The following is a 21,170-nucleotide window of genomic DNA, read 5'->3' on the forward strand; positions in this document are numbered from 1 at the left end:
TTAGTTAACTTATCTCAATGAAGGCACTACAGACAAAATTTGTGTCAATGATCTAGAAAAAAAGAAATATCAGACGAGGTACCTGCTCTTGATAGCTACTCAGTGATCATGACTCAATTATGACCATCATCCCTTCCATAGCAAAATAGCCTTTGCAGGATTGAGTTATGTTCCAGAGGATTAATGGATTGCAGGGGCAGAGGGTCCATTGAATCCAAATCCCTGTCCTATACTCCCAATGTATTAAACTCCATACTGGAAGGACAAATATGTAAAGTCTACCCTATTATTGAGGCTCAGAACTGAGCAGTAGAGATCAGTAGAGGTAATTCAAGAACACAAATGCTAAGGACAAATTCTTCATAGACTTCTCACCACAGTTCTTGTTCTAAAATAAAACTCATGCACAGAAAAAGGACAATGAGTGACAGTCAAACTCAAAAATAAACCACAATGCTGACGTCAGCCATCCTGGACCATGGAAGCCTGGGCTCTGATTGATCTTGCACTGTTTGAGAACAGATATCCACTCCATCTGACGAAGGAGCTGTGCTCCGAAAGCTTATGGTATTTGCTACCAAATAAACCTGTTGGACTTTAACCTGGTGTTGTGAGACTTCTTACTCTGATTGATGTCCAGTGGCCCATATTGGAAGTTGGGTGGGTATAAGTGCAAGTGGTTTGGACACCAAGCAATAGATGTCTTTTAAAAGAGAGCCATCCACATTGCCAGTATTAATGGGACTGTAAGTTTATCAGCCTCTTTTGAGGCTGTTACCATCCTGTTAATGGCAGGCTAGGGCATTCAAAGTTAACTCCTCATGTTTTTTTTATTTGGGAAAGTAAGTCTTTTAATTGCCAGCTTGTCTGAACTGGCAACATAAACATATGCCAGCTTCACCATTGGTATACAATAATCACAGTGTATATATATTACCTAGAGATTCACCAAGACTTCTTTGGCTGCACCTCAAACCAATGAACTTCACCAACAAGTTGCATTTACGTAATACAATAACGTCAGGACTAATCATCACAGGGTATTTCACAGTCATATTACCAGACAGAATGGCCAGGATTGAAGGAAGTTTAAGGAAATTTAAGTTCTCAGAGAGTTGTAGGGCGGGAGGTGGTTAAAGGGATAAAGAGAGATAAGGCCAACGATGGATTTGAACACAAGGATGAGCATCTAAGATGTCTGGCCTTGCTGGAACAAGGGCCAATGTAGATCAGCAAGCTATCTAAAAGGACAAAGATGTGGGAACACCAACAACCCCAAGTTGCAAACCATCCTGACTCGGACACACACTTCTCTACTTTTTGTCAGTGGGTCAACATTCTGAGAAAGAGTAAAAATAAACGATTACCTCTGAGTCAGAGCTCATGTCCTAATCCAGGCTACAACTGCAATGCAGCAATTCCAATGGTGTCATTCCTGGGATGAACTGAGTTCCACAGAAGAGTCATATTGGATTCAGACAGTTGACTCTGTTTATCTTATGAATTGAGAGGTGCTGGCCTAGAAGTTGAATTGATCTGTGCCTGTTCCACAGGTGTAAAACAGATGCCCAAGCATTCAATATAGCAGGCTCATTCTGCATCAGAAAGACAGAGCCCACCATATTTGTAAAAGCTGTCCCATATGTGTTATCTCTGCATACACAAACATAGGAGCTAACTCAAGTTCTCATTGCAAAATTGGATTGTTTGCAGCATTCTCACGGGTGATCTGTAAAAGTAAGCTTTCATTTTTCTTGACTTACCTTTCTATAGAGGAGAATCATTGGAACTACCCATCGTTCGCTTTTACCATCCATCCCACTTGCCCCCAATCTTGGTGCCTCCTGCGAGCTGTTCTTGGGACCACAACTGCTATCTGCAACCTGCAGGTATTAAAGAAATAAGGCTGACAGTCCAAGTTTCTGTGCCATTGGCCTCTTTGGGTACATGCACCTTTCACTGCACCAGAATCATTCGATAATTTGGGCAGCATCCGCCAGGCTATTATGTCCCACCAATTCAGACAAATCACCAAAAGATATCTTCTCCAATCTTTGTACTTGGTGAAATTTTAGAGTTATCTTTTGAAACAAGCAAAGCTTCCCAAATATACTAAATTCAGGGTCCTATGAGTTTCTTGTTCCTGAGTTCTTTGCTTGAAGATAGGTCTAACCCAAAGTGCCATGCAGATTCTGAATCCACCCCATGTGGACCGTGGCCGTGCTGTAGGCATTAATCTGACCCACAATGGCTATCCAGCCAACTGAGCCAACTGGCCCCCCAAAGAACCTGATCACTGTCCCAACGTACACTTTTACATGCATGCTGCAGCTTAGAGCTATGGATAGTGATGGTTCCAATTTCTTTCCAGCATATGGTTGACTGGGAACCTCTCTTACCACCTGCTGTTGGTGAGTGTTAGAATGATTGACAAGTCGATAGTCAACCTGTTTGGCTGTGTTCATAGCATCATAGATCATAGATCATTACAATGCAGAAGGCCATTTGGCCCATTGAGCCTACACCGACAACAATTCCACTCTGGCCCTATCACTCTAACCTCACATATTTACCCTGACACTAAGAGGCAATTTAGCAAGGCCAATCCACCTAACCCGCACATCTTTGGACTGTGGGAGGAAACCAGAGCACCCAGCAGAAACCCACGCAGACATGGGGAGAATGTTCAAACTCCACACAGATAGTCACCTGAGGCCGGAATTGAACCTGGGTCCCTGGTGCTGTGGGACCGCAGTGTTAACCACTGTGCCACCATATGGCCCATGTTCTGGGACTTAAACCGGAACCTCTGCCTCAGAGGCGGGAACACCTCCCGCGTCAGCACAAAACTTTCTTTCTGTGAATTATGGAAGTATAATTCAGTTTTGATTCTGTGCACAAGCATCCTTGGCTTTACTTTGAAGAAAACCAAAGGAAATTCTCTCCAGTATCCTGGTCAATATGTGTCCCTCAACGAACGTCAATGAAAATACATTAGCGAGTAATCTTTTACATTACAGCTCACCCAGCCCATTCTCCGGGACAGACATGGGCACTTGGCATCGCCTGAGCCTAAAGGAAGCTGTGAGCGATGACAGATCCAATTTCATTTTGAGTATTATTAATTTGTGGGTCACCAGCTTGTTGTGCACAAATTAGCTGCTGTGCTTTCTACCAATGATTACATTTCAAAAGTACTTTATTGATTGTAAAGCAACTTGAGGAGTGCTAAGGTAGTGAAGGGTGTTAAATAAGTGCTTTTCTTTCTTTGTGACGTGAAACTTGATTTATTTGATGTGATTTATTTATTATTATTGTCACATGTATTAGAATACAGTGAAAAGTATTGTTTCTTGCACGCTATACAGACAAAGCATACTGTACATAGAGAAGGAAACGAGAGAGTGCAGAATGTAGTGTTACAGTCATAGCGAGCGTGTCGAGAAAGATCAACTTAATGCGAGGTAGGTCCATTTAAAAGTCTGATGGCAGCAGAGAAGAAGCTACTTTTGAATCAGTTGGTACATGCCCTCAGACTTTTGTATCTTTTTCCCAATGGAAAAAGGTGGAAATGAGTATGTCCAGGGTGCGTGGGGTCCTTAATTATGCTGGCTGCTTTTCCAAGGCAGCGGGAAGTATAGACAGTGTCAATGGATGGGAGGCTGGGTTGAGTGATGGACTGGGCTTTGTTCGCGACCTTTTGTAATTTATTGTGGTCTAGGATAGAGCAGGAGCCATACCAAGCTGCGATACAACCAGAAAGAATGCTTTCTATGGTGCAACTATAGAAGTTGGTGAGAGTCGTAGCAGACATGCCAAATTTCCTTAGTCTCCTGAGAAAGTAGAAGCGTTGATGGGCTTTCTTAACTATAACCAAACTGTGAGGATCCTTGATTCAATCCTTTACTAAGCTCTGCGTGGCAGCTTTTGCTTTTAGCTGTGGCAGATATAACCCCAAATGCGCTTCCCCCATCCACCCTCCCCCCACTCCCCCTTCCCCCCCACCCTCCCCAATCCCCCACCTCCCGCCAATTCATTGAAACTGCTTGTCACTGAAGGTGAAAATGAACCCTTATACTCTTAGGCAGGGAAGGGAATATCAGCCAGAGTTCCCAATCTTAGCAGGCATTACTGGAAGGGCCCTCACAAGAGGAAGTCAGATGAGAAAGTTGAGGTCATCTGAGCTGCGCTTCCCTGACAAGCCGTGGCCATTCCCCCTGTCAACACTCACTGTTTAGACTAACAGATAAGAGGGACCAGTTGGGGCAAATTTGGACAGTGTCTGGCACCTGTGGAATCAAATCCCTGTGAGCCAGTGCATTGGGCGTAGAGAGAACTGTCAGAGAAAATAAGGAGGATGCATGTTGAAAAAGTCATTATGACATGCAGAGGCCTGGAAACATGTTTGCAATGGAAAGTTTAAGCAAGAACAAAAATCATTTAAAAAGAAGAGTTAGACATTTTGAAACATTTAAGTCAATTTAAGAATGTTGGAATCTTTTTCTCTTGGCACTTGATCCGTATGAAATAATTTATTTCTTATCTATTTTACTCTATACCCCCTAATCATTTTATTAAATGCTGCAAATCAATTCTAGAAAACATTAAAACAAACAAGTATGATGTAATTCAGCACAGCTGCTTTGAACCTGACAGCATTGAGTGAAATTGACTAAAAAAGCTCCCAATAAATAAAATGCTGCTGGTTTATTTAAGGGGGAGTCATTGATCTGTGCAATCTGCCCATTTTTGTTGGGACTAAAATATATTTCCGGGCTGATTCTGTTTCTCCATTCTAATTAAAAATTGTTCAAACTCTCAGTATCAGTCCCATATTTAAACAGCTTTCTGCAACAATGACGAGTCCTCTTCTATCTGTGTTCTATAGAATCAAGTCAATATCTGCCAGCCGCGATTTAACTGGGACAAAGATATACCTTTTATATTTTATATTAATATACCTTTTATATTTTTATTTATATGCATAGATATTTTGATTGGTCAGTGAAGTGGGAGCCACAAATTCCATATAAGAATAGAACCTAGTGGTGGTACCTGGTGACTAGTGGCGTGCCGCAGAGATCGGTGCTGGGGCCTCAACTGTTTACCATATACATAGACGATCTGGAGGAGGGGACTGAGTGTAGGGTAACAAAGTTTGCGGATGATACAAAGATGAGTGGGAAAGCGAATTGCGTGGAGGATGCGGAAAGTCTGCGGAGAGATTTGGATAGGTTAAGTGAGTGGGCGAGGATCTGGCAGATGGAGTATAACGTTGACAAGTGTGAGGTTATCCACTTTGGAAGGAATAATAGTAAAATGGACTATTATTTAAATGGTGAAAAATTACAACATGCTACTGTGCAGAGGGACCTGGGGGTCCTTGTGCGTTAATTGCAATAACTCAGTTTGCAGGTGCAGCAGGTGATCAAGAAGGCAAATGGAATGTTGGCCTTTATCGCAAAGGGGATGGAGTATAAAAGCAGGGAGGTCTTGCTGCAATTGTACAAGGTACTGGTGAGGCCGCAACTGGAGAACTGTGTGCAATTTTGGTCCCCTTATTTGCGGAAGGATGTATTGGCCTTGGAGGGAGTACAGAGAAGGTTCACCAGGTTGATACCGGAGATGAGGGGGTTAGCTTATGAGGAGAGATTGAGTAGATTGGGCCTGTACTCGTTGAAGTTTAGAAGGCTGAGGGGAGATCTTATAGAGACAGATAAGATAATGAAGGGGCTAGACAGGGTAGAGGCAGAGAGATTCTTTCCACTTAGAAAGGAAACAAGAACTAGAGGACACAGCCTCAAAATAAGGGGGAGTCAGTTTAGGACAGAGTTGAGGAGGAACTTTTTCTCTCAGAGGGTAGTGAATCTCTGGAATTCTCTGCCCATTGAAGCAGTTTAAGTCACAGGTAGATAGATTTCTGATCAATAAGGGAATTAAGGTTTATGGGGAGCGGGCGGGTAAGTGGAACTAAACCACTATCAGATCAGCCATGATCTTATTGAATGGTGGGGCAGGCTCGAGGGGCTAGATGGCCTACTCCTGCTCCTATTTCTTATGTTCTTATGTTCTTATGAAACAAAGAAACACAGAATCTAGAAGCAGGAGTAGGCCATTTGGCCCTTCGAGCCTACTCCGCCATTCATTTTGACCATGGCTGATCGAATTCAATATCCTGATCCCACTTATCCCCATATCCTTGATCTCTTTAGCCCCAAGAGCTATATCTAATTTATTCTTGAAGTCAGACAACATTTTGGCCTCAACCACTTCTGTGGTAGTGAATTCCACACATTCACCACTCTCTGGGTGAAGAAATTTCTCCTCACCTCAAACCATGACTCCTCGTTCTGGACTCCCCCACCATTGGGAATATTATTTCTGAATCTACCCTGTCTAACCCTGTTCGAATTTTATAAGTTTCTATGAGCTCCCCCCTCACTCTTCTAAACTCCAGTGAATCCTGTGCTGCACGAAAAAAATGCACTTTAAAAATAAAATTAAAATGCATAGACATAAGGATGAGCAGTTCGGAGCTCAGGACTTGATCTGTATTTAAATTAAAATTTCTGGATTGTAAATTGAAACTAGCCCCTTTTCAAATGTAATTATTAATGCAATCGCAGTTAGTTATAATCTATACTGAGAAACCTGACACCTACTGACTGATGTATGCATTGCATTGCTGTATAAATAACCAATTGATGATGTATTATTATACATAGCGCTTCTCAGCTCAATAGTCTCTAATCCTTGAAAGTCAATAAATTACTTCAATGGAAAACAGAGAGTAGTGGTGAGCAGTTGTTTGTTCAGACTGGAAGGAACTATATCATGCAGCTGGATTTTACAGGCCACTGTCATTGCCACTCTCGAGGTGAAAACATTGATGAGAGCCCACCCAGAGAAAGATTGGCTGCCTCCCTCATTAATGGGAACAGTTGCCACTGCTACGACTACAGACAGTCCCCAGTGGAGGTTGTCACTTGAGCCAGACACCAAGGTTAAGTGAAGGAGGTGATTTTGCCAGAGTCAAACTGCCAGGCCCGGGCAAGGGGGGGTGAGGGGGCTGGGGGATTCAGGTTTGAGAGGACAGGGGGAAAGGGTAAAAGGGGGGAGTGCAATCTCAGAAAGGCAGGGTGCCTCCAGTGGGCACAGGGGACTGACATAGGAGACCTTCTCCTGATTGCCTAACAGAAACTGCCAGGCTTCCCACATGGCATGGACCCACCTCTGTCACAGGTAAAATAGGGGCGAGTGCAGAATGAGACCCTTTGATAGCTTTGAGGTATATGAAATACTTGGATTTGGGTATACAGGACATAATTTCAACAGTTACAGATGATATAAACTTGGAGCTTTAGTAAACAAAGTAGAGGAGAGTAGAAAGCTTCAGGAAGACTGGTAAAATGAGTATGTGCGGGTTAGGTGGATTGGCCATGCTAAATTGCCCCTTAGTGTCAGGGGGACTAGCTAGAGTAAATGCATGGGATCATGGGGATAGGACCTGGGAGGGATTGTCATCGGTGCAGACTTGATGGGCCGAATGGCCTCCTTCTGCACTGTAGGATTCTATGATTCTATGATTGCAAACAAGTGTAAAGTGATGCATTTGGACGGAAGAAAAGAAGAGGCAATACAAACCAAATGGTATCATTCAAAACCATCCTGGAAGTTATAATTTTGTTACGATCCTGTTAGGGACCATTAACATTTAAAGAGAAATCTGAACATCAGTAATATAATCAACAGAACTACATCGTAAGTTTCCACACTTCCTAACACAACTCAAACTTTATTGAATTTGAATTTAATAAACCAAACAAGCAGTCTTAACACCACAGCTTATAACTTTGTATGTTATGCACTCAGTTTTACTGCTTACTTTCCGTAAGCCTTTTTCTTATAAGACACATCAATCTTAAAGTCATTTATTTCTGTAGGGACCACTGGTAAGTCTGCCACAGTTCTCTGGAAACTATTTTAATTCTTCTCAGTCCCAACTATTCTCAGGGGTAAAATTTTCATTTGCCATCTTGTCAGCTCAGGCCCTTGTTCTGGTTACTGATTAGGGAAATTACAGAGATGCAAATATCATAGAGCAGTTTTAATGGAAGGACTTCAGTTACCTGAATGTAGACAGGGACAATGGTATCATAAAGGATAAAGGACAGAGAAGGTCAAAAGTTCCTAGATTATGTTCAGGAAAATTTTCTGTAGCAGTGGATACACTGTTGGACTTGGATCTGGGAATTCAGGTGAGTTAAGTAGATCAAGTGCCAGTGCAGAACATTTAAGAGACACCAATAATTGGGTTGTAAGGTTAGGATCATGATAGAAAAGGTAAACAGGCAATGCAGAGTAAAATTAATGAAATGGTGGAAAGCCAACTTCAATGGGGCAAACAAGGAGCTGGGCCGGTTACATTGGAATGGGAGGTTGGCAGGAAAAACTGTAGCTGAACAATGGAGCTATGTTCAAAATAGAAATGGTCCAGACACAGTCAATATATATTCCCTTAAAAGGGAAATGTAGGCCAAACAAATTCAGGCATCTCGGGATGAAAAAGGAGACAGAAATGAAGATAAGGTAGAAAACGTGTGCTTGTGACAGGTGTCAGGTAGCAAATAGAGTTGAGAGCCAAGAGCAATACAGAAGGTTCAGAGAGAAGGTGAAAAAATACATTAGAGAAGCCAAGAGGGATTATGAGCAAAGACTGGCAGCCAACAAAGGGGAATCCCAAAGTCTTCTATAGGCATATAAATAGTAAAAAGGTTGTAAAAGGTGGAGTAAGGCCAATTAGTGGCCAAAAAGGGAATTTACACATGGAGGCAGAAAAACATGGCTGACATAGTAAATAAATACTTTGCATCTGTCCTGGTAGCATCTACCAAGGAGGTAGATGCTATCCAGGATATGGTGGCAGGCAAGGAAACCATGTCCCTAGAAGGGTTCAGAATTGATAAGGAGGAAGTGTTGAATAGACTGCTGGTACTTGACAAGACACTGAGACTGGATGAGCTGCATCCAAGGATATTGAAGGAAGTGAGAATAGAAATTGCAGGGGCACTGGGGACTAAATAATCAGCTGCAGAGAGTAATGGTCAATGGATAGTGCTCAGGCTGGAGGAAGGTTTGTATTGGTGATCCCCAGGGGCCAGCTTTGAAACCCTTGCTTTTCCTAACATATATTAATGATCTAGAGCTTGGTGTGGAGGAGACGAGTTCAAAGTTTGTGGACGATACAAAACTTGGAAGCATTGTAAACTGCGAAGAGGATAGGGTAGAACTTCAAACGGGCATTGACAAATTGGTGGAGTGGACAGATAGGTGGCAGATGAAGATGTATTTTGGTAGGAAGGACATGGAGAGATAATATAAAATAAGGAGTACAATTCTTAAGGGAGTGCAGGAACAGACGGACCTTGGTGTATATGTGTATGTCAGTGAAGGTAGCAGGACAGGTGAAGAGAGCAGTTAATAAAGCATATACTATCCTGGCCTTTATTCATAGGTGCATAGAGTACAAGAACAAGGAGGTTATGCTCATTTCTGAGTTCACAAGTTAAAAGTTGTCTCCTTTTATGCCACCAATTCATTCATTATTTGGTCCAAATCTTCTTCAGCTTCTTTAAGTACATCAGTCAGATATTCTTTTATGCTCAAGCAAATAATTGTGCTACTTCTGGCCTTTGAACATTTTAAAATCTTTCAGTTTCTCCTGATCCCATTCAGATCAAATTTAATCAGTTGTTTCCAAGCAATATTGCCAGGTGGCATGGTGGCACAGTGGTTAGCACTGCTACTTCACAGCGCCAGGGATCAGGATTCAATTCGGCCTTGGGTGACTGACTGTCTATGTGGAGTTTGCACGTTATCCTTGTGTCTGCGTGGGTTTCCTCCGGGTGCCTCGGTTTTCTCCCACACTCCAAAGATGTGCATGTTGAGTGGATTGGCCATGCTAAATTGCTCCTTAGTGTCTCAAGACACTAAGGAGCAATCTAAGGTTCCCCACGGTAAGCTATTGCAGAGGATACGGAGGCATGGGATTGAGGGTGATTTGGCAGTTTGGATCAGGAATTGGCTAGCTGTAAGAAGACAGCGGATGGTGGTTGATGGGAAATGTTCATCCTGGAGTTCAGTTACTAGTGGTGTACCGCAAGGATCTGTTTTGGGGCCACTGCTGTTCTTCATTTTCATAAATGACCTGGATGAGGGCATAGAAGGATGGGTTAGTAAATTTGCGGATGACACTAAAGTCGGTGGAGTTGTGGACAGTGCGGAAGGTTGTTGCAGGTTACAGAGGGACATAGTTAAGCTGCAGTGCTGGGCTGAGAGGTGGCAAATGGAGTTCAATGCGGAAAAGTGTGAGGTGATTCACTTTGGAAGGAGTAACAGGATTACAGAGTGCTGGGCTAATGGTAAGATACTTGGTAGTGTGGATGAACAGAGAGATCTTGGTGTCCATGTGCATAGATCACTGAAAGTTGGCACCCAGGTTGATAGGGTTGTTAAGAAGGCGTACGGAGTGTTAGCTTTTATTGGTAGAGGGATTGAGTTTCGGAGCCAGGAGGTCATGTTGCAGCTGTACAAAACTCTGGTGCGGCCGCACTTGGAGTATTGCGTACAGTTCTGGTCGCTGCATTATAGGAAGGATGTGGAAGCATTGGAAAGGGTGCAGAGAATATTTACTAGGATGTTGCCTGGTATGGTGGGAAGGTCTTATGAGGAAAGGCTGAGGGACTTGAGGTTGTTTTCGTTAGAGAAGAAGGTTAAGAGGTGACTTAATAGAGGCATACAAGATGATCAGAGGATTAGATAGGGTGGATAGTGAGAACCTTTTTCCTTGGATGGTGATAGCCAGCACGAGGGGACATAGCTTTAAATTGAGGGGTGATAGATTTTGGATAGATGTCAGAGGTAGGTTCTTCACTCAGAGAGTAGTAAGGGTGTGGAATTCCCTGCCTGCAGCAGTAGTGGACTCGCCAACATTAAGGGCATTTAAATGGTCATTGGATAAACATATGGATGATATTGGAATAGTGTAGGTTAGATGGGCTTTAGATTAGTTTCACTGGTCGGCGCAACGTCGAGGACCGAAAGGCCTGTACTGCGCTGTAATGTTCTATGAAGAAAAGATGTGTTGGTTAGATGGATTAGCCATGGTGAATGTACGAGGTTCCGGAGGTAATGTGGTGGAGACGGCCTGGGGAAGACATCCCAGCAGAGAGTCAGTGCAGACATGATGGGCCAAATGGCCTCATTCTGCACTATAGGGATTCTATGATTTTCATTTTGGACTTCCAATTTTCCTTCTAACATTTAGAGTTTCTATATAATTCACAATTCATATTATTTCAGTCATCTTGGGCTTTTAAATGCTCTTTTGAACTCTGTTGCCTGGGTTTCTGCAGTTGTCATCTGCTGTTACCTCTTGTGCTGTTTGCTGCACCAGCAGGTATATTTAACTGGGTGTCAGGTTTCATTAACCCTTCAGAATCATCCTGAGTTCCCAGTCCTTTGTGAGATTTAGAAGTTCTGCAGACCCTTTTGCTGCCTCTGCTCTGTCCATTACTGAGGTGAATACATGATTATCTTTACTTGAATCAGTTTGTTGCTTAACTGGATCAGAGACATGCAAAGTGTTTTAACTCACAGGAATATCTCCTGAACTAGTTGCTCGGTGGTAAAGAACTTGAGTATTGTTGAAAAAAAGAGATTGCCTGTCAAACGGCCTACGTACCTGGCATCGCAGTGGCTCTGAATTCATATGCCACATTATTCATTTGTGCGGTAGTTAGATCTTTTTGCCTCGACTGCAGCGTCTTGTTCATGGAAAATACTATTTGTAAAAACTAGAAGCAAGAGTAGACCATCGGCCTTTTGAGCCTTCTCCGCCATTCGTGTTGCTACTGCCTAGTAGCAGCCTGAAATGGGCAGCTTCATCTGTTGCTCTAGCTTTTGAGATACCTTACTCTGCCAGGGTAACTTGAAGTAAGCTGGACACTATCCCAGTGCAAAAATTGTGGCCTAAAGCCCATTCATGGGTACGCCTGATACACAGCATGCGATGATTAGGGTAGCCATGATCCTGCAGCTTTGATGGCTTGCGTATTGGCATCAGGTTTGCATAGTGAGCAAATGTCTCAGGCCCTATTGACAAAATGGCCGCAGCAGTTTCAAATGTGGTAAATGTATCATCGACATATCGGTAATACGCAAGGGATAGGAGGTTGGGGGTCATTCCATCGAATAACATGTTTCTTCATGGAAACCGCCAAAAATATGAGTGACAACAGAACCTAGAGGGGATCCCTTGGCAACATGAAATATTTGAGCATACACAGTGTCATTAAAGCTGAACCCAATTTCACGAGTTGCTAAGTTCACAAGTTCAGTGAGACACAAGATTCAGAAAATGGTGGCGTGTCCAGATTGTCATGCAACAGCACAAATGTCTGTGGGTGGAATTTTAATGGCGCGGCCCGCCCAGCAGCCGGTAAAATCACGCGAGAGCCGAGAAATCAGGACCACACCCGATTTCTCAGCTTTCGCAATCTTATGACAGCCCGATTTCCGGCGAGTCACCCTCTTGCTGGAAATGGGCAAAATAATTTATTTACATATGTTCTAATGTTAATTTACATGGCATTAGTGAGCCTGGCGCTCAATCATCCCGGCTCACTTGCCCTCATGGCCTCGCTGGCTGAGGAAAACATTTGCTCCTCAGGAATGGGGAACAGTCATGTTGGCCTCACCAGTAGAATCAGAGGCCATTGAGGCCCCCTAGGGAGGCCGAGGGCAATGGGGGTGCCCGTCGGGCAATGCTTGCCTGGCACCTTGGCACTGCCAGTCTGGCACCTCAGTATTGCCCACCTGACACCTTGGTAATGTCCACTGGGCACTGCCAAGGGGCAAGGCTCATGAAGGCAGGGCCTATGGGGTGTGGGGCTTATAGGGGGTGTGGTCAATGGGGTGGGGCTTATAGGGGCAGGGCCTATAGGGGCAGTGCTTATAGAGGTCGGGGCCTTTGGGGGCAGGGCTTATAAAGGGTGGGGCCCTTGGTGGGCAGGGCCTGAAGGGGCAACCCAATTTGGGGGGGAAGAGGAGAGGGGGTTGCTGTGCTCTCTGCAAATGATTGGTGGGGGGGGATCTTTGCAGGGAGGGGCACAATCGGTCTGGGCGTCAGCAGGAATGGCGGGGGCTGCATTTCGGCCAGACAAGGGCTTGAAATTGGCCACGAGCTCCAACGGTTGCTGGAGGGGGGGTTTGTTCAGGCTAGCTGCAGCAGCAGGGGCCTGACAACTCTCCCTCCGTCTGCCAGATCTCTGCTGCTGCTATTGCGCATGTGCATAATCAAAAGTCTGTACACGTGCAATAGCTCCCTCTGCAGTTGCTATTGCGCATGTGAAGACACAGAAGTCTGAGCAAGCGCAAAAGCTCCTTCTGCAGGCTGGCTGGCAAATTAAACCTCACCCACTGCCTGTAGCAGCTAGAAATGGTCCAGGCCATTTTTCTATGCGCTATGTGCACATGATTGGGTGTGAAAACTCACCGAAAAAACAGATCGGCAACTCTCCCATTTTTGCGCTGGTTGGACACGCTAATATTAACATTAATATTAACATTAATATTCAGGTCATGTATAGCCTTTGCAAATGTGAAAGAATCCTTCACCATGTATGTGGAAAACTCACTGAACTGGTTATAACAATTCACCCAACCAATTGGTCAATTCATGTGTGCAAAGCGTGTCATAGATGAGATAGGGTACAAGGGGAGATCACTTTTATGTGTCTTGGGCAAAATACGTCCATAGGTGGACGTGGTGAACCAACAGGACAAACCCTATCATCTATGTCACAAGGCAGCTCGTTATTCTTACTCAAGTTTAACAAATATTTTTCCCTGCTCGAAAGCAAATTGCAGCATGTCATTTTCCCAATTGAGGAATCTAACACAGGGAGCACAGTTTCAGGATTGCTAGTTTATTCATTCGTGGGACATGGGCATCGCTGGCTGGCCAGCATTTATTGCCCATTCCTAGTTGCCCTTGAGAAGGTTGAGCTGTCTTATTGCATCGCTGCAGTCCATGTTCTGAGGATTGACATTAGGGAGGGAATTCCAGGATTTGACCCAGCGACTGCGAAGGAATGGTGATATATTTCCAAGTCAGGATGGTGAGTGGCTTGGAGGAGAACTTGTAGGTGGTGGTGTTCCCATTTATCTGCTGCCCTTGTCCTTCTAGATGGAAGTGGTCGTGGGTTTGGAGGTGCTGTCTAAGGATCTTTGGTGAATTGCTACAGTGCATCTTGTCGATAGTACACACTGCTGCTACTGAACATCGGTGGTGGAGGGATTGAATCTTTGTAGATGTGGTGCCAATCAAACCGGTTGCTTTGTCCTGGATAATGTCAAGCTTCTTGAGTGTTGTTGGAGCTGCACCCATCCGGGCAAGTGGGGAGTATTCCATCACACTCCTGACTTGTACCTTGTAGATGGTGGATAGGCTTTGGGGAGTCAGGAGGTGAGTTACTCGCCGCAGTATTCCGAGCCTCCGACTTGCTCGTGCAGCCACTGTGTTTATGTGGTGAGTCCAGTTGAGTTTCTGGTCAATGGTAATCCCAAGGATGTTGACAGTGGGGGATTCAGTGATGGTTACACCATTGAATGTTAAGGGACGGTGGTTAGAGTGTCTCTTATTGGTGATGGCCATTGCCTGGCATTTGTTTGGCACGAATGTTACTTGCCCCTCGTCAGCCCAAGCCTGGATATTGTCCAGATCTTGTTGCATTTGAACGTGAATTGCATCAGTATCTGAGGAGTCGTGAATGGTGCTGAACATTGTGCAACCATCCCCACTTTTGACCTTATGATGGAGGGAAAGATAAGGAGTTCATCATTTAGGACTGAGATGGGGAGAAATTTCCTCACTCAAAAATGTTATGAATCTTTGGAATTCTCTACCGCTGACAGTTGTGAATGTGCCATCATTGAATTTATTTAAGAGTGAGATTGATTTTTTTTGTCCCTCAGGGAATCTAGAGATATGGGAAGGAATGGGAAAGTAGAGTTTAAACCCAAGATCAGCCACGATCATATTAAATGGCAGAGCAGGCTTGACAGGCCATATAGTCCACTCCTGCTCCAATGTGTTATGTTCTTAAGTTAATAAAGTTGTTAAAAATGGTACCCTAGGCTTTATAAGTAGAGGAACAGATAATAAAAGAAAGGAAGTAATGTTAAACCGTTACTGACTAGCCTGCAGCTGGAGTATTGTGTTCAATTCGAGGCACCAGATGTTTGGAAGGATATCAATGCTTTGGGTTGGGGGGCAGAAGAGATGCAATAGAATGAAATAAGAGAAGCTGGAATTGTTCTCATTAGAACAGAGACAGCCAAGGGAGATAAAATGGAGGTGTTCAAATTTATGAAGGACTTTGACAGAGCACTTGTGGAGAAGCTGTTTCTATTGGCAAAGAATCCTTAACCAGAGGACACAGATTTAATGTGCGTGGCACAATAATCAGAGCTAGTGAGTTGCTTTTATACAGTGAGTTGTTACTATCTTAAATGCACAGTCTGAGAGGGTGGTGGAAGCAGACATGATAGTTTTTTTCCCCAAAAGGAACTGGATACATACTTAGAAAATAATTTATAAGGTGCAAAGCTATGAGGAAAAAGCAAGGGAGTGGTTCTCTTTACAAGAGCTAACACAGGAGTGTTGGGTTGAATGGTTTCTTTATGTATTATATCATTCAATAATCCTATGAACTGATGTGCCATGGAGGAACACAGCTGAGGCTGCACAGCAGCAAAGATCTATGGAAAGCAATGAGATGAATGACCACTTAATCTGCGTTTGACACTATTGTTTTAGAAGAGGAAGTTGGCCAGAATCCGGAGAGAACTCGCTGCTTTATTTTGAGCAATGCCATGGGTTCAGACAAATGGATATAAGATCTGATATGAAGAATGTGCCTCTCTCAATGCAATATAGCGCACTGATCAGAGACAGACTTACAATGAAACACATCGTGCCTGGCAACAGGGCCCCGGCCAATAGGTGGCAGAGTGGTGCATGCTGGCTGGTGGCTTTGGGGGCACCAATCAGAACCTGAGAGCTCTGAATTTGCTGACAGGCTCAAGTAATACAAATGAGCCTATCAGCAACCAATGCAGAGTAACATCGGGCTCTGATTGGTGGAGACCCTTTAGAGCAGGAAAATGCTGTGCAAGGTCATTGAGAGGTCGGTGTCTTTGGAGGAGGGAGCAGCAATAATAAGGATTTCTAAAAATATTTTTTTTAAATGGCGGCAGCCCAGGTTTCTAAACCGGGGCTGTGGAGGCCAGATGGCTAGGCAAGCAGCCTGAGCCAACAGCAAGGTTGTGAGCTTACCATGGGGGGTGCAGGCTTGTGAGAGCTAAGCGAGGAGGATAGACACTGGCTGACAGTCATTGAGGGGAGCAGCGGGGTGACTCGCAACCCTCACACCAGGGCTGAGGAGGCAAGCGGGCAGCCTAAGTATAAAAAAGGCAAGCTAATTTCTGACCAGGGCCAGGAGTCTAAGGAGGCTCGAGCAGGCTGAGCCAACAGCGAGCTAGCCTCCGGTGCAAGGGCTGAGGAGGAGGCACCAGCAGTCATCGAAGGGAGAGGCAAGGCAACTTGACCAGGCCAGCAGTAAGCAGGCTGAAAGGGCTGATGGGTAACAAACCAAGGGCGGGGTGAGGTGGCTAGTCAGGCAGGAGGCAAGGCAGCTAGTGTGTGAGCCAGCACATTTCCCGAGGTTGGCATCACTTTTCTGTATCTCTATCACCTCACCCAGCTCTGTAAACGTCCAAGATTTGCCCCCTTCCAATTCTGACCTCTTGTGCACCACTGAGTCGAATTTAAAGTTAAAGTTTATTTATTAGTCACAATTAAGGCTTACATTAACACTGCACTGAAGTTACTGTGGAATTTCCCTAGTTGCCACAGTCCGGCACCTGTTCGGGTCAATGCACCTAACCAGCACGTCTTTCAGAATGTGGGAGGAAACCGGAGCACCCGGAGGAAACCCACGCAGACACGGGGAGAACGTGCAAGCTCCACACAGGCAGTGACCCAGGCCGGGAATCGAACCCGGTCCCTGGCACTGTGAAGCAGCAGTGCTAACCACTGTGCTACCATGCCACCCCAAAATAATCCTGCCCTCTCTGAGGATTGAACTCAGGGCCTTCAGATTATGAGATTGACGTACTGCCTCCTGCACTAAGAAGGCATAATTGTTCCACCATTTGTATCCATGCCTTCAGTTGGCTCAACCCTAAGTTACTGAACACTGTCTCCCAAATTGCTTGTTCTCTCTCCTCTCTTAAAGTGCTCCTTAAGACCTACCATATTGCCCAAGTTTTTGGTCAGATGCCCTAATATCTCTTTATGTGTCACAGTATCAATTTTGTTTTATAAAGCTCATTTGAAGTGCCTTGGGTTGTTTTAGAATGTTAAAGGCACTACATAAATGCAAGCTGCTGTTCAAAAAATGATGCAACTTGTGCGGGAGGTTTTGAAGTAATGAGTAATTTTATTTATTCATTATTGAGTTATGGATGTCACTGGCAAGGCAAGTGTTTCTTGCCCATTCCAAACTGCCCATGAAAAAGAGGTGGTGAGCCACCTTCTAAAACCAGAACATCTATTTGGTGTGGGTATTTCTACAATGCTGCTGGGAGGGGAGCTCCAGGATTTTGATCCAGTGGCAGTGAACGGACGGCGATATGGTTCCAAGTCAGGGTGCTGTGTGACTTGGAGGTGAACTTGCAGGTGGTGATATTCCCATTCGCCTGCTACTCTTATTCTTCTAGGTGGTAGAGGTTGCGGGTTTGGAAGGTTTTGTCAAAGGAACCTTGATGAGTTGTTGCAATATATCCTTTTCCTTGGAGTTTAGAAGAGTGAGGGGTGACCTTATTCAAACATTCAACAGGGAGGGACAAGGCGTAGAAGAGCAATAATCATAGGAGACTCCATTGTCAGGGGCACAGATTGGCGCTCCTGTGGTTGTGAAAGAGACTCCAGGATGGTGTGTTGCCTCCCTGGTGCCAGGATCCGGGATGTCACTGCAGGGCATCCTGAAGGGAGAGGGTGATAAGGCAGAGGGTTTGGTACATGTTGGTACCAATAACATAGGTAGAAAGAGGGATGAGGTCTTGCACCAAGAATTCAGGGAGTTAAGCAATAGACTAAAGAGCAGGACCTCTCGGGTTGTAATCTCTGGATTACTCCCAGTGCCATGAGCTAGTGAGTACAGAAATAGGAGAATAGCTCAGATAAATGTGTGGCTTAAGAGTTTGTGCAGGACGGAGGGTTTTAGATTCCTGGACCATTGGGACCATTTTTGGGGAAGGTGGGACCTGTACAAGTGGGACAGTCTACATCTGAACCAGAGTGGGACTAACATCCTTGCTGGTGGGTTTGCTAGCGCTGTTGGAAAGAGTTTAAACTAGTTTGGCAGGGGGAGGGGACCCAGACTGTTAGCAGAATGGAGACACAGTATAACAGAGAAAAGCAATCAGGTCAGGAGGAATACAGCGGTAGTAAGTTTCTAGGGAGTAAGACAAGGCTAGAGGGCATCTACTTTAATGCCAGGAGTATTAAAGGTAAAACAGATGAGTTAAGGGTGAGGATTGACATGTGTTGTTATGATATAATAGCCATCACAGAGACGTGATTGAGTGAGGGGCAGGGTTGTCAGCTCAACGTCCGGGATATCGAATGTTCAGGCAAGACAGAGGAGTGGGTAAAAGGAGGAGCCATTGCATCATTAGTTAGGGAGGCCGTTACTGCAGTAAGGAGAGATGATATCTTGGAGGGGGCATCAAATGAAGTTTTGTGGGTAGAGTTTAGGAATAAAAAAGGAACAGCTACGTTGCAAGGTGTTTATTATTGGCCCTAGATAGTCAGCGGGAAATTGAAGACCAAATTTGTGCGCAATTCGCAGAGGGGTGTAAAATAATGAGGGTAATTATATTAGGTGACTTCAACTTTCCCAACATTAATTGAGATAGCCATCATGTTAAGAGCTTAGATGGAGTAGATTTCTTAAAACATATACGGGAAAACTTCTTCGGCCAATATGTAGATTATCCAGTCTAAGGGAAGGAGCTGTGCTGGACCTAATTCCGGGGAGTGAAGCCAGACAAGTGGTTGATGTGTTGGGGGGGGAGCATTTTGGTGATAGCGACCACAACATGGTTCAATTCAAATTTGTTATGGACAAGGAAATTGACAGCTTGCAGAAAAAGGTTTTGGATTGGGGGAGAGTAGACTTTAACAAAATAAGGCAGGATCTGGCCACGGTAGACTGGAACGAGTTACTTGTAGGAAGAGCAGTGGGGGGTGTTCAAAAATATAATGGGGAGGGTACAGGCCTAACATGTTCCCTCTAGGGTAATAGGAAGGTGTAACAAACCCAGAGAATCAAGGATGACCAGAGTCATTCAGGATACAATGAGAAGGAAAAGAGAGGCTTTTCACAAGTATAAGGGGAGTAAGTCTGCGGAGGCATTAGTGGAGTACAGAAAGTGCAGGATGGAGCATAAGAAATCAATTCGGAGAGCAAAAAGAGGATATGAGAAAGCTCCGGCTGGTAAAGGTAGGGAAAATCCTAAGATATTCGACGTCAATGGGAAGAGGATAACCAAGGAAAAAGTAGGGCCCATTAGGGACCAAGGGGGAAATCTGTGGGTGGAGGCAGAGGACATTGGTAGGGTGTTAAATGAATATTTCACATCTATCTTCACCCATGAGAATGAGGAGGTAGTTATGGAACTCGGGGAGAGAGACTGTGAGGCTCTCGAGAAACTTATCACAGGGAGTGACAAGGTATTGGAGGTATTGGCAGGCTTAAAAGTGGACTAATCTCCAGGTCCGGATGAATTGTGTCCCAGGTTGTTGTGGGAGGCAAGGGAGGAAATTGCAGGGGCTCTGATCCAAATTTTTAATTCCTGCCTGGCCACCGGGGAGGTGCCAGAGGACTGGAGAACAGCTAATGTGGTCCCACTATTTAAGAAAGGTTGTAAACACAATCCAGGGCACTACAGACCAGTGAGTCTCATGTCTGTGGTTGGGGAACTACTGGAGAAGATTCTGAAGGAGAGAATCTATCTCCATTTGGAGAGGCAAGGTTTGATCAGGGTTAGTCAGCTTGGTTTAGTCAGAGGGAGATCATGCCTAACAAATTTGATTGAATTTTTTGAACATTTAACCAAGTGTGTGGGTGAGGGTAGTGCAGTTGATGTAGTTTTACATGGATTTCAGCAAAGCCTTTGACAAAGTCCCACATGGGAGACTTATTAAGAAGGCTAATGCACATGGGATACAGGGTGATCTGACAAGGTGGATTCATAATTGGCTTAGTGGTAGGAGACAGAGGGTGGTGACAGACAGCTGCTTTAGTGACTGGAGGCCTGTGACCAGTGGCGCACCACAGGGATCCGTGCTGGGCCCCTTATTGTTTGTCATTTATATTAATGACATAGATGACTATGTGGGAGGTAGGATCAGTAAGTTTGCCGATAACACAAAGATTGGCCGGGTGGTTAACAGTGAGGTTAAGTGTCTTGGGTTACAGGAAGATATAGACGAGATGGTCAAATGGGCGGAGAAGTGGCAGATTGAATTTAACCCTGAAAAACCCTGTAAGGAATAATTTGACAAGGAAGTATACCATGAAAGATCTGACATTGGAAAGTTCCAAAGAACAAAGGGACCTTGGCATGTTTGTCCATAGATATCTGAAGGCGGAAAGGCAGGTAAATAGGGTGCTGAAAAAGACATATGGCACACTCACCTTTATCAATCGGGGTATAGATCACAAAAGCAGGGAGGTCATGATGGAGTTGTATAGAACTTTGGTGAGGCCACAGCTGGAGTACTGTGTACAGTTCTGGTCACCACACTATAGGAAGGACGTGAACTCACTGGACAGGGTGCAGAGGAGATTTACCAGGATGCTGCCTAGGAAGGAAACCTTTAAGTTATGAAGAGAGGTTGGAAAGGCTTGGGTTGTTTTCTCTGGAGCAGAGAAGACTGAGGAGTGATCTGATTGAGGTGTTCAAGATTATGAGGGGCATGGGCAGGGTGGGTAGGGAGCAGCTGTTCCCCTTAGTTGAAGAGTCAGTTACGAGGGGAC

General features: G+C 44.6%; 1 protein-coding gene and 1 non-coding gene across 2 annotated transcripts in view; one reads left to right on the forward strand and one right to left on the reverse strand.

Moving 5' to 3' along the window:
• Window positions 1-21,170, forward strand: part of LOC144496069 (corticotropin-releasing factor receptor 2-like) — a 254,440-nt gene that overhangs the window by 12,542 nt on the left and 220,728 nt on the right. The gene's annotated exons all lie outside the window — the stretch shown is intronic.
• On the reverse strand, window positions 17,189-17,261 carry trnam-cau (transfer RNA methionine (anticodon CAU)). The gene has a single exon. It is a non-coding gene; the product is annotated as a tRNA-Met (tRNA).

This window comes from Mustelus asterias, chromosome 7 (assembly GCF_964213995.1).
Source record: "Mustelus asterias chromosome 7, sMusAst1.hap1.1, whole genome shotgun sequence".
In the NCBI taxonomy this organism is placed as follows: domain Eukaryota; kingdom Metazoa; phylum Chordata; class Chondrichthyes; order Carcharhiniformes; family Triakidae; genus Mustelus; species Mustelus asterias.